General features: G+C 39.7%; 1 pseudogene; it reads right to left on the bottom strand.

Moving 5' to 3' along the window:
• Positions 1 to 11,723: 11,723 nt before the first annotated feature.
• On the bottom strand, positions 11,724 to 12,237 carry LOC133881238 (serine carboxypeptidase-like 1; annotated as a pseudogene).
• Between the last annotated feature and the right edge of the window lie 1,910 nt (positions 12,238 to 14,147).

Genomic DNA, 14,147 nt, shown 5'->3' with positions numbered 1-14,147 from the left:
GCTTTATGTCCCACTCGGCCATGTGTAGAGTGGTCTAGGGACCTTAACTGTCTTTGCTCTGTTAATTGCACCGGTTGGGTCCCTTAAAAACGCCTCGCAGAAGCTTGCCGGCAAGCAGAAACGGCCATAAGATCTGAGCTCGGCTGTCATTTTCCTTACGAATCATTGGTATCAAAACACCTCGAGTACCGGACTCCGATCAAGTGAAACCATTTTCTCGGCCTGCGATCTCAAGCATAGTCCAGGGACCTTGACTCTCAACACCGTTGAACATCACGAAGCTCCTATGTCGCAGCTACACGTCTTTAGGCATATGGCTTGGCAGGGGGAAGCATGACGGACTACACTTGGAGACTCAAGTGACAGGATAGGTAGGTCCCCGATCGGTATGTAGGGGCCAAAGAAGGCGGGGAGCATATGGGTTTCTGAGCGGTCCAAGTGACTAGGTGATCGGAAGGAGCTAGGAGGAGTCTTCTCGGATATGTTCATATATATGTAAAGGCTCTTTTAAATTTTCAAAATGGGTCAGCAACAGGACATTGGGCCCACATGTATTCACTACTACGGACCTGAGGGCCATAATGTGGTCGCTTGTGCTAACGTCGCCTTAACACCCTGCATTTATCCACGCCCGACAGAAATGAAGGGTAGCATCCTGAATTCACCACCTTCTCGAGTTCTTTGTTCTGCATACCGAGTTTGCTCTACATACCGAGCAAGCCATCCGAGGATCCTCATGCATCTCCCCGAGCTTGACATGTGCCGAGTTCACTCTCCATTCCGAGTCTGCGAGCACCCCGAGGGGGTATTTCCTGAGACCACTTTTTCGAGTTGCGTATTACGAAGATTCTTCCGACGACATATTGAGCGGAACGTGTCAAGGCTCCGAAATGAGATAAGTCTATTCTTGGCATTTTTATTCATGATTTAGCCTATTCGCAATATATGGTAATTTATGGAAAATGATATTTTGCAATGCTTGAATTCTTTAAGATGACGGTGCATTTTTAAAGCATTTTTGGTTACCCTCACTCGGATAGGGGGTAACTTGGCATAAAATTTTTTCGGTTACCCTCACTCGGATAGGGGGGTAACTTGGCATAAAATTTTTTCGGTTATCCTCACTCGGATAGGGGGGTAACTCGGCAAAAAATTTCTTATCCTCCTTCGGTTAAGGGGGGTAAGTTAAAGCATTTTCGGTTACCCTCACTCAGATAGGGGGGTAACTTGGCATAAAATTTTTTCGGTTATCCTCACTCGGATAGGGGGTAACTTAGCATAAAATTTTTTCGGTTACCCTCACTCGGATAGGGGGGTAACCCGGCAAAAAATTTCTTATCCTTCTTCGGTTAAGGGGGGTAAGTTAAAGCATTTTCGTTTACCCTCACTCGGATAGGGGGGTAACTTGGCATAAAATTTTTTCGGTTATCCTCACTCGGATAGGGGGTAACTCGGCAAAAAATTTCTTATCCTCCTTCGGTTAAGGGGGTAAGTTAAAGCATTTTCGGTTACCCTCACTCGGATAGGGGAGTAACTTGGCATAAAAAATTTTCGGTTATCCTCACTCGGATAGGGGGGTAACTCGGCATAAAAATTTTTCGGTTACCCTCACTCGGATAGGGGTGTAACCCGGCAAAAAATTCTTATCCTCCTTCGGTTAAGGGGGGTAAGTTAAAGCTTTTTCGGTTACCCTCACTCGGATAGGGGGGTAACCCGGCAAAAAATTTCTTATCCTCCTTCGGTTAAAGTGGGTAAGTTAAAGCATTTTCAGTTATCCTCACTCGGATAGGGGGGTAACTTGGCATAAAATTTTTTCGGTTATCCTCACTCGGATAGGGGGGTAACTCGGCAAAAAATATCTTATCCTCCTTCGGTTAAGGGGGGTAAGTTAAAGCATTTTCGGTTACCCTCACTCGGATAGGGGGGTAACTTGGCATAAAATTTTTTCGGTTATCCTCACTCGGATAGGGGGGTAACTCGGCATAAAAATTTTTCGGTTACCCTCACTCGGATAGGGGGGTAACCCGGCAAAAAATTCTTATCCTCCTTCGGTTAAGGGGGGTAAGTTAAAGCTTTTTCGATTACCCTCACTCGGATAGGGGGGTAACCCGGCAAAAAATTTCTTATCCTCCTTCGGTTAAGGGGGGTAAGTTAAAGCATTTTCGGTTACCCTCACTCGGATAGGGGGGTAACTTGGCATAAAAATTTTTCGGTTATCCTCACTCGGATAGGGGGTAACTCGGCAAGAAATTTCTTATCCTCCTTCGGTTAAGGAGGGTAAGTTAAAGCATTTTCGGTTACCCTCACTCGGATAGGGGGGTAACCCGGCAAAAAATTCTTATCCTCCTTCGGTTAAGGGGGGTAAGTTAAAGCTTTTTCGGTTACCCTCACTCGGATAGGGGGGTAACCCGGCAAAAAATTTCTTATCCTCCTTCGGTTAAGGGGGGTAAGTTAAAGCATTTTCGGTTACCCTCACTCGGATAGGGGGGTAACTTGGCATAAATTTTTTTCGGTTATCCTCACTCGGATAGGGGGGTAACTCGGCAAAAAATTTCTTATCCTCCTTCGGTTAAGAGGGGTAAGTTAAAGCATTTTCGGTTACCCTCACTCGGATAGGGGGGTAACTTGGCATAAAATTTTTTCGGTTATCCTCACTCGGATAGGGGGGTAACTCGGCAAAAAAAATTTTCGGTTATCCTCACTCGGATAAGGGGGTAACTCGGCAAAAAATTTCTTATCCTCCTTCGGTTAAGGGGGGTAAGTTAAAGCATTTTCGGTTACCCTCACTTGGATAGGGGGGTAACTTGGCATAAAACTTTTTCGGTTACCCTCACTCGGATAGGGGGACAACCCGGCATAAAATTTCTTATCCTCATTCGGTTAAGGGGAGTAAGTCAAAGCTTTTTCGGTTACCCTCCTTCGGATAAGGGGGGTAACTCGGTTTTTACATTTAGATTATCCTCCTTCGGGTAAGGGGGGTAACTCGGTTTAGCATGAACATTGCGGATAAAGACTTGTGAGGCTTGTTATAGTCTTCCTTGTTCTCAGCAATCTCTAGGATGTGTTAAGCCATCTTTGAAGCAAAATGTGGTTGTCTGAAACAAGTAATTTGGATTTATTCATGCACCCTTGATAAATAACTTAGGCAATTTTGTACAAATGGCCACAGTTCTTTAGGGGGGAATATTAGCTAAAGACCTGCTTATCTCATGCTAACTTGCTATTTTCCCCTTTGGAAAGAGCACATCTATATATGCATTTTTAGCAATTTGCAGATTCTACAAAGATTTATGCGCCGATATTTCAGCTCCTCCGATTCCGAAGCAAATTTGCTCAAGAGGTAAAGCTCCATTCAAGAACACCACCTTCTGTGGCTAGGAGGTGGCATAAAAGCATCTATCCAGCGGATCGGGATACTCGTAAAATTCTTCCTTAGATAAGGGGGTCCTCCTTCAGATAAGGAGGTGGCACCAAAATTGCAGAGGGGACTGATTGCCCCTGCGAAATGTTGCACAAGCTACCAGTTATGGGACTACTTACAGACATTTCGGCAATTTCTGCTCGGATAGTCACTACGCACACAACAGGTTGTTCTCTCTATCGGGTAGAAGCTGAGCAGTCATCCAGCTTTGTGATATTCTCGGGAACCTCACAGGAACCAAAATCAATCACCCTCCCTTGGACCAGGACAATTCTCATTCGGTGACAGCCCCAGACGACTGTTGGTTATACACTCCCCCAGAAGTAAGTTAGCTAAATTTTCATTTACTAACAGATTCTATTTGCAGGAAACCTTATTCGCAAGGCATAAAAAATCACAATGAGGAGCATCACCTCGGTAAAAAATCAATGAGGAGCATAACCTCGGTAAAAATCATCATGAGAAGACGTTCTCTGGGACAAAATTTGGAAACAGAGCACCATTGACATTCGGGTTTTTGTTAAGGAATAATGCAACAGAGAGGATGAAGCCACTCATGGAAAATCCCTCCTTGGATAAGGAGGTCTTCCTTAGACAGGGAAGCACAAAAACCCCTTCTCGGGTAAGGAGATCCGCATGAATCTTGTTGGTTTGAGTAAATGGGCTCCCAGTTGTGCATTAAGATACCCCATCGGGGTTTGGACTTCCCTACTTACTAAAGCGAATTGCCCGAGCGCCTCTGACACCGAAACAATAGCTCAAAAAGGCAACTAATCAGAGGATGGGGATGACAGAATTATCAGACTAGATACCTCGTTCTATTGCAACTCTTAAGACATTGGGCGCACCTATTAAAATATAAAGGCTTAAGGGATACCACCCCCGAGACCTTGATCTTTATTACAACAGCATTGTCCGTAGCAGCACCAGGCGTGTGCTCGGGAGTTTGGGGGGTAAAGCGAGTTCGAAACCACCATAATAGGTGCAGAGCTCTTTCTCGGACACGAAGACGAATTGATGGCCCGACCTCATGATTCCAATGGAGAATCCCTACATAGCATTCCAAGGACACGACAACACTTTGGTTTTTTAGCAACACGGATGACAGGATGCTCCCTGTCCAAAACCTCTACGGCCGGGATCAATTCCACCTACTTACCTCCTCGGATAAGGGGCAGCTCGGATAGGCGGGTCAGCCCCTTCCTCGGATTCAACTCACCAAAGCCTTTGTTGACGACCCATCACGACCCTTGCCTAATGAGAGTTAGTTATTATAAAATTTTCAAGTTTTCATGAAAACTACAATAAGCATTATAAGTTTGGCATCCATGAATCTATGGAGTTATTATGAGAAGTCTTGGAAAATTACAAAAACTTGGAACCCGGCCAAAGCTCAAGAAAAGTCACCTTATCACGGCCAAAGCTCAAGAAGTGCGAAAATTTGAGATTCTAGAATTTCGAAGCATCGATTTCCATAATTCCCTTGCTTAATTCTCTTTATCTCAAAAAAGAGATAAAAGAATTGGGGGGTAACTGTTGGGGAATTATTATTCCCCACTCGGGTAGTGCACGTGTCGGATTATATGCTCTGTCGGGAACGACTACTCGGGTTATACGCTTGGTCGGGAATGACCAAGGTCTCAGGAACATATGGTTGGTCGGGAGTCATCAGGATCCTTAGCATTTATTAGGATCTTAGTACTTGTCAAATCAGGTCAGAAATTAGTAGGTAGCACCATGCCTAGCATCTTCACACCTTACCGGTCACTGTTCACACTGTACAATAACAAGACTTTTTGCTATTCATCAACAGTAAAGTGGAGTATATATATATACCTATCATCTAAGAGGTAGGAATCGAATCTAACATTAAGCTTCATACTCTTTCCCTCTCACACTCCAACTGATTTGGGCGTCGGAGGAGGCACCGCCGGCCAACCCCCAGCGGGTCTTTGTTTTGTTGCAGGTTACAGGCAAAGGGGTGAATTTGAGGCTGCCACGTCACCGGGATGAAAATCATCATCAACAGTTAGCATGCATGCTTGTGCAAATTTCTTGAATTAAATCATAAATAATCACTGTTAATTAAGTGCTCTCTTTCTTAATTTTCAAAATTCAATAATATTTCCCAATTAATATCTAACAATATTTAACTGATCATCACCTTCCTTAGAAAAGTATAGGTTTGTGCTGCTGAGAGTGTATCAGTCATGCTGTATCCTTTCCCAACTGTTGGCATACGAGAATCCAGTGCCGGCGGGTGCATCTAGAAATATTATGTTGGCAACCTAGAGAAATATATATTGTCACCACTTTGTATATATAATATATATTGACAAAATGCATAAATAATTAGCCTAATTAAAATAAATTAAAAAAAACCTCAAACGTACCTTTGTCCACGAGTATGGGTTCAATTTAAATGTCGGGGAGCTCCTGCTGGAATTCGCATAGTCAAATGAAAGCGGGCCTACTATACAACCAAGTATGAACGAGGCAAATATAATTTCTGATTCATTTTATTAAATCCCCTATCCAATGCAAAGGATTTTGTAAAGAATTGGTTCATTAAAAATATATATATATACATGTAATAGTTACTAGTTAGTCAAAACTAGATTAGGATTCACTAAAATTTCTAAGGTATTCTATAGTACTGTAAATACAATATCACCATTTAATTTTTTTTTTTAGATGAATAAGTAAGCATATTATTAACAACTAAACCACCAAAACAGAGTTACACAAAAGCAACTCAACAAAACCAACCAAACTGCAGAAACAAAACTGTAGCCAAACAAAACAACATCTGTCGACAAAACAAAACAAATTGCAACCAAACAACAACAAACTAAAAATAACAGACTGGAATTAGTTCAAAACAGAATCATCTAAATTCCAAATCTGACAAAGCAAAACATTTTCTCTAGTCTTCTTGAAAGAGCCTTTCCCAGAAATCCGGGTTCTAACATCCCAAAATATCCTCTTAAGAATCTGCTCCTCAGTATAAGGAACTCCACAAAACCGAATAGCATTTCTAGCTTTCCATAAACCATGTATAGCAGATCCAAAAATCAACCTACACAAAACCCCCAACATAGTTTTCTTCTTCCAATTTCTGCAACCCTCTGTCAACAAAACCTGCCAGTCAAGCGAACAAGGCACACCAGGACACCTCTGTATACAAGACTTCCAAATTCTAGAACTGAAACTACATTCAAAAAAAAGATGATTTCTACTTTCAATAACATGATGACAGAACCCACAAAGAGGATCTCCATTGAAACCCCAAACAAGAAGGCGATCACTTGTTGTTAACCTGTTTTGTACTGCTAACCAAAGAATAAAGGCATGTTTTGGGATAGCATAAGGAAACCAAATCAGATGCCACCATTCAACTTCAGCTTTCTTATCCCTCAAGAAATTCCAGGTTTCAGAACTCACAAAAGAACCATTCCGAGCAATCTTCCAAACTGGCTTATCAACATGGCCCAAAACAATTTCAGGTAGGCGACTTTGAATAGCAACAAGATCCTCAGACCTGGCCGGATTCCAGCACCAATTCCCATTACTCAAAACAGAAGAAAGTTTAGAATTTAGCCCACTTCTAGCATCATAAACAACCCGAGAACCATACCTTTCAATCAATACACCACAAGGATGCCAATTATCAAACCATAAATGAATATTCTGACCATCTCCAACCTCAAAAGAAATAAAGTCCCTAACAACATTCCGAAGTTTAAGAAGACTTCTCCAACACCAAGAACAATCCTGAGGAATGTTCACACTCCATAAACTCCTACCTTTCAGCAAGTACATTTTAATCCAAGCAACCCAAATGGATCCAGCACAAGCAAATAAGTTCCAGATATGCCTCATAATAGAAGTTCTATTCCAAACTTCTAAATTTTTCAATCCAAGACCTCCCTCTTTCTTAGGAAAACAAACATCATTCCAAGCTACTTTAGCTTTAGCAGAATTACTATCTTTTCCATTCCACAAAAACCGATTAAACTTTTGACTAATATCCCTAATAATCTTCTTTGGAAGGATGAAAATCCCTAACCAAAAGACTTGAAGACTATAGAGAACTGAGGATAACAACTGAAGTCTTCCAGCAAAAGAGAGGTTCTTTGAGGTCCATGAACCTATACGGCCTGAAATTCTATCAACCAGAACCTTACAATCAGATGCAGACAGCTTCGTAGAGATCAAAGGAACTCCTAAGTATCTGATAGGAAAATGACCCTCCTTCATCTGTAGTTTATCCAACAAAGAGATCTTCAAACCAGAGGAAACACCCGAACAAAAAAAAGAACTTTTTGCCGGGTTAGCTTTCAGACCAGATAATTGCTCAAATTCCATAAGAGCCGCTTGAATGATAGAAATAGATGACATATCAGCCTCAGAAAAAAAATGAGAAGATCATCTGCAAAGCATAGATGGGTTAACTTCAATTTAGAGCAACAGTAATGGAATTTAAAACCAGAACCAACAGAAGTGTATTCCTTCAAAATCTGAGATAGCACTTCCATGGCAATGACAAACAAATAAGGGGAAAGAGGATCCCCTTGTCTCAGCCCCTTAGCCCCTTTAAAATATCATGTAAGAGTACCATTTAAAGATACAGAAAATCTAGGGGAAGTTATATAAACTTTAATCCAATTGATGAACTTTTCTGGAAACCCGAGACAAGCCAAACATTCACTACAAAAAATTTGGCAATTCTGGACGGTTTCAAACCATCCAGAAATTGCAAAAAACTGTCTGGAAAAAAGTCCAGACGGTTTTTTCTGGATGGTTTCAAACCGTCCATGAATTTGTGTCGCTAATCCGGGTTATGGACGGTTTGGGTCAAACCGTCCGCAAATCCAGACGGTTTGGACCAAACCGTCCATAACTGATTTTGGACGGTTTGAGAAAAACCGTCCAGAAAATTATGGACGGTTTTGCCCAAAACCGTCCACAATTTGTTTTTTTTTTAAAAAAAATAATTTTTTTTTTTTAAATTATAATCATTATTATTTTCTAATATATTTATAATTATAATTATTTTTGTCCATCCGGCTGAAGGACCACCAGAAGGTTGTCCATTTCAATATCTCCACCATCTCGCCGGCTAAAGGAACCACCGGAAGGTCGTCACAGTCGCACGTATGCGCACGTTCTCCATCTCCATCAGCTTCTTCTCCACCGCACCTCTCGCACTACCCATCAAACATTAACTCCAAATCAAAAGCAAATACAAAATAAACAAACACAATCCAAACCCAAAAAAAAACCAAAGATTGTTATGAGCACAGTTAGATCCGTCCAATGGTTTGGGAAATAGTGGTGACGAGGATGGCCGGAGGGGGGAGAGAAAGAGAGAGGAAGGGCCGGATCTCTCTTTGTATTCCGACCACAGATCCGGCCGAGCGTGGGTTTCGGCCGGATCTGTCAAACCCACGCACGTACACCGGCGTACGTTCAACAGATCCGGCCGGATCCGGCCGAAATCCGTCGAGAGAATCCGTCGCGCGTCCCGTTCTAGCCGACCGTCCAGATCCCGTCGCGCGTCCCGTTCCTGCCGACCGTCCAGATGCTGTTGACGTCCGTCTTCAATCGAAGGCCAGAGAGAGGAAGAAGAACGAAGAGGCTTTGAGAGAGAGATAGGTTTCGTACATGAAGAGGAAGAAAGAAACAACAGGAAAAGAAAGATGGGTTTCGGCTCTGAGAGAGAGATGGGTTTTAAAAAGAAAAAAACAGGAAAAGAAAAGAAAAAAAAAAAAGAAAAAGGAAAAATGTTACAGACGGTTTCAAAAATAAACCGTCTGTAAACTGTTGACTTAAGGATGGTTTTATTAAAACCGTCTCTAAATAAATTTGAATATTAATTTCTAGACGGTTTTATTAAAACCGTCTGTAAATTTACAGACGGTTTTAATAAAACCGTCTAAAAATTAAAATATATAGACGTTTTAATAAAACCGTCTCTAAATTTGCAGACCGTCTGGAAATTAGTTTGAATATTAATTTCTAGACGGTTTTATAAAACCGTCTGTAAATTTACAGACGGTTTTAATAAAACCGTCTGTATATTTTAATTTTCAGACGGTTATATTAAAACCGTCTGTAAATTTATAGACGGTATTTAAAAAAACCGTCTGTAAATTAATTCTTTGACGGTTTTGATAAAACCGTCTGTAAATTTACAGACGGTTTTATAAAATCGTCTATAAAACTATAATTCTAGATGGTTTTCAAAACCGTCTTAAAAAAAACTGTCAAGAAAAGGTGATTTTTTTGTAGTGATTGAATAATAAAATCCCAGTTTAAGGAATCGTAGGCTTTCATCAAGTCTATTTTCAAAGTATACCGAGGCTTGCCATCCTTTCTATGATAATTTCTCACAAGCTCTTGAGCTAGCAACACATTTTCTGCAATGTTTCTGCCAAGAATGAAAGCAGATTGGTTTCAACAGGGTTAGGCTTCTTTAATTTATCACCATTTAATTTATCAGATTTAACAACTCAGTATTAATTACATATTTGTAATTACCTTCTAATTAGAAGTGACAAATGCTGATATGACTAAATCTGAATCATTTATTTTGAAAACAATAGTTAATATTTGAGAAAATCTACACGGTAGATCGATTAATACCGTAGGAGTTCCAAGAAATCAAGAGCCATCAAAACGAATTAGAGACTATATATAGTTTTGGTTTGGTAAAATTTTGAGAAACGTTTTAAGTATTGAAAGAAAAAAAAATAGAAAGAAAAAAAAAAAAAAACAACTGTTGTATATGGGATCTATAATAATAATATGTGACCGTGCTTTAATTTATAAGTCTTACGTGATTTTTTGTACACATGGTAAAAATTATGTTAGTTTTTTAGACGACATATAAGCAGAAGGACCATATTGATAAAGGTGAAAAGCACAATGACTAAATTTAACACTTTTGAAAACTGAATGAGCTTGTTGATAAAGTCGTAAACCACAATTATTAAATTTGTATTTAAAGCTAAAATAAATTCAAATGTACAACTACCCAATCCTAATTTAGATACTTATTAAATGAATCATAAATTGTTTTAACCCAAATTAATTTGGATATATATTATTATTAGTAGATTTTCTGCACATTCTTTTGAGCATATATACGTCTCAATTTATATGGTTAATATCATATATATACGGTTGTCACGTCTATTAACTTAAATTCAAAATTAATGAGATTGATCGATCGGATGAGAAAATCGCACAAAAAAATATGTATAAGAACAAGAAATGTGTAGATAACATTTTTTTTTTTTTTAATTGATTTTGACCTGGCTCAAGTTCCAACCGAGCTATCTCTAATTAATAAACACCCATCCCTTGGACTAATAAAAATATTAAAAAAGAAAAAAAGAAAAAAAGAAAAAGAAACATCTGATCTGTTAGGCTGCTGGCTCGATTAGGATTAATGGCAGGTACTGCGTTTTTCTTACTCTTTATGAACCGTAGAAACTACGGCAATAATATATATATATATATATATATATATATATATATATACACGATTTTAAATAATCGTTTAGAAATTATATTTATAAAAAATTACGTATTGAGAACGTTGAAAACTGCTTTTTCAAATCGCAGTCAATGAAGTTTTTTTTAAAACACAGAATTTTAAATGTTAAAACCTACGATTTTAAAGGTCAAACTGTAATTTTGTCAAATGCTTAACTACTTTTTTAAAAATCAATTTTTCAAATCTCATTTTTTGAAATCGTAAATTCAAACGGACCCTCAATCTATTTCTGTTAGTTTGACGTTTATCACGTGTAAAAATAAAAAGTCAGTAAAATTGCATTGTGCCATGTGTAAGTACCATTGATCTCTAGCTAATTATTGTAGGATCATTAATTAAAGTGAAATGATTCATTTTATGGCCTGTCCTTTTTTCATCATCTCACTTTAGAAAATTATTATTGGATCTGAAGGGCTCATCTGAATCCCTCACATAGGCTCTGCAGATCTAATAGTAATTTTCAAAAGTAAGAGAATTGAAGAAGGACAAGAAAATGATGTATATCACATTTCTTAATTAAATTCATCTCGTAATGATGCAGCTGTGATTGATTAACACCGCCACATTCCCTTTTGATCACAATCTGCATCTCTTTATACTTGGCTATAGCTTTTATAGTTCCAATCCATGCCACCATCATTGAATAAAAGTTATAAATAATTATAGAGATCAATGCAGATTGATCAAAAGGGAATCTGGCATTGTTAATCAATCAGGTCTGCATCCTTGTAAGGGAGATTAACAATGCCAAGGTGTCCGAACAGTCCCAACAGCCCCATTATATCTCTTCCATAGGTGACATGGTAAAGGTTCAGATGCATACCTATTTTCATAGACTAGGCGAGAAAAGGCAGAACAACCCGGGCCTCCGGTGAGCCAAAGCACTAGAGGATCATCTTTTGGACTCCTCTCAGACTCAATGAAATAGTAGAAAAGCTGCACATCATCCAACTCCCCACGCCTACATACCTGTACGTTTAATTACAAAATCCATAATCTTCATCGACACCTTCCTCAAGTTACAATAAAACAGTAATTAGCATAAAAAACAAACATATATATATATACACGTATTCACCCGGTTTCAAGCTTGAAAGGGAGATCACCAGAATAGCCCGGCAGGGTGTTAATGATTGTTTGGGACGCAAAAATGTTGGGGAGAAGCAATATAACAAGTAGTTCACACGACAACATGTTGGTTATATATTTGTTGTCTGCTTGCGGTTGCAGAGGTGGTACTGCCATGCTTGCTTTCCCTAAATGGAGAAAAGAGTGGTTAATAAGACTGAGTGAGGGCCATATTTTTGTTCAAGATTTATGGACCTTTGAGCAAGGATAGTGTTAGCTAGGTTGACTAGAACACGTGAAAATTTTACCTATCTTTTTTTGCACAAACTCTTTTCCCTAGTTTTGGCAAGCTATCCTTCCCAGTTTGAAAATCAAAAGCATGTATAAATATTGGATGCTCATGAAACAATATTTTTAAAGATCTTAGATTATGCATGGATATATTATATGCTGCAGGAATCAGAATTAATGTGAGTAGCTAATATATTATATTGTTCCCATCAAAGACCTGGGAGACTTAGCCATCTTCCTTGGTATCCAGAGGTATCCAGGTTACACGCGCAGCAACTTCACTCCATTCATGCACGCACCAAACACATCGAGGTTGACTACCATTTTATTCGGGAAAAAGGTCCTTAATGGTGACATTCTCATCCAATTTCTCCCTACTCATGACTAGGTAGCTGACATCTTCACCAAAGGATTATCTTCAGCTTCTCCCCCATGAGCTTGAGCTGAAGATAATCATTTAGTGAAGATGTTAGCTACCTGGTCATGAGTGGGGAGAAATTTGATGAGGATGTCACCATGAAGGACCTTTTTCCCGAATAAAATGGTAGTTAACCTCGATGTGTTTGGTGCGTGCATGGTAGACCGGATTGGAGGCAAGTGCAAGTGCACTAAGATTGTCACACCATAGGATTGTAGGTGAAGTTAGAGGGATGCACAATTCTTGAAGGAGCATGCGAATCCAAAATAATTCGGCAGTGGTAAGGGCCATGGAACGGTACTCAGCCTCAGTACTAGATCAGGATACAACAGCCTGTTTCTAAGCACTCCAAGAGACTAAACAATTGCCAAGATAGACCCCAAAACCAGAGGTTGATCAACGATCATCTGGATTCCTTGCCCAGTCAGAGTCACTGTAGGCTTGAAGATGAACATTTCCTGGTGTAAATAGCATTCCATGATCAAGAGTATGTTTGAGGTAGCATAGGACACGCTTGGCAGCAGTCCAATGTGTGGTGGAAGCAGAGTGCATATGTTGACATAGTTGATTGACTGCATAGGCAATGTCAAGCCTAGTAAGTGTGCAATAGAGGAGAGCACCAACAACTTGTCTGTATTTAGTGGAATCTGGAAGAGACTCTCCATCAAGCTTAGAGAGTTTAGAACTGGCTGGACAGGGTGAAGGTGCGGGCTTAGCACCGAGCATTCGAGTGCGATGGAGAAGCTCCTTGATGTACTTGACTTGGCATAAATGGCGTGAAGTTGCTGAGCGTGTAACCTGTATACCAAGGAAGAAGGCTAAGTCTCCTAGGTCTTTGATGGGAAATCTGGTCTGCAATTGAGTAATTAGAGAGTTAATAACATGAAAGTGAGTTCCAGTAACAATAATATCATCCACATAAATTAAGAGGAACACTTTGATGTTATTCCGGCTGAAAATGAAGAAGGAAGTGTCCATCAAGGATGCCTTGAAGCCTAGTTCCAACAGGGTGTTGGAAAGGCAATGGAACGAAGCTCTAGGGGCTTGTTTAAGTCTATAGATGGACTTATGCAATCTGCAGACATAGTGGGGATAATCTTTGTTGATGAAGCCTTGTGGTTGTACGTTCCATATAAACTTCTTCCATGAGAGAACCATGAATGAAGGTGTTAGAGACATCTAATTGCCTCAAGGGCCAATTATAAGTCACTGCCAAAGCTAGAACAATTTGGATTGTGGGAGATTTGATGACAGGGCTGAACGTATCTGTGTAATCAATTCCACTTTGTTGCTCAAATCCCTTTGCCACTAGCCGTGCCTTAAACTTGTCAATGGTGCCATCTGAATTTTGTTTTACCTTATAAACCCACTTGTTTTGGATCACA

The sequence above is a fragment of the Alnus glutinosa genome, chromosome 11 (assembly GCF_958979055.1).
Source record: "Alnus glutinosa chromosome 11, dhAlnGlut1.1, whole genome shotgun sequence".
NCBI classification, from domain to species: domain Eukaryota; kingdom Viridiplantae; phylum Streptophyta; class Magnoliopsida; order Fagales; family Betulaceae; genus Alnus; species Alnus glutinosa.
Note: the sequence above shows the minus strand (reverse complement) of the source record. Positions and strands in the feature narration are given on the sequence as shown.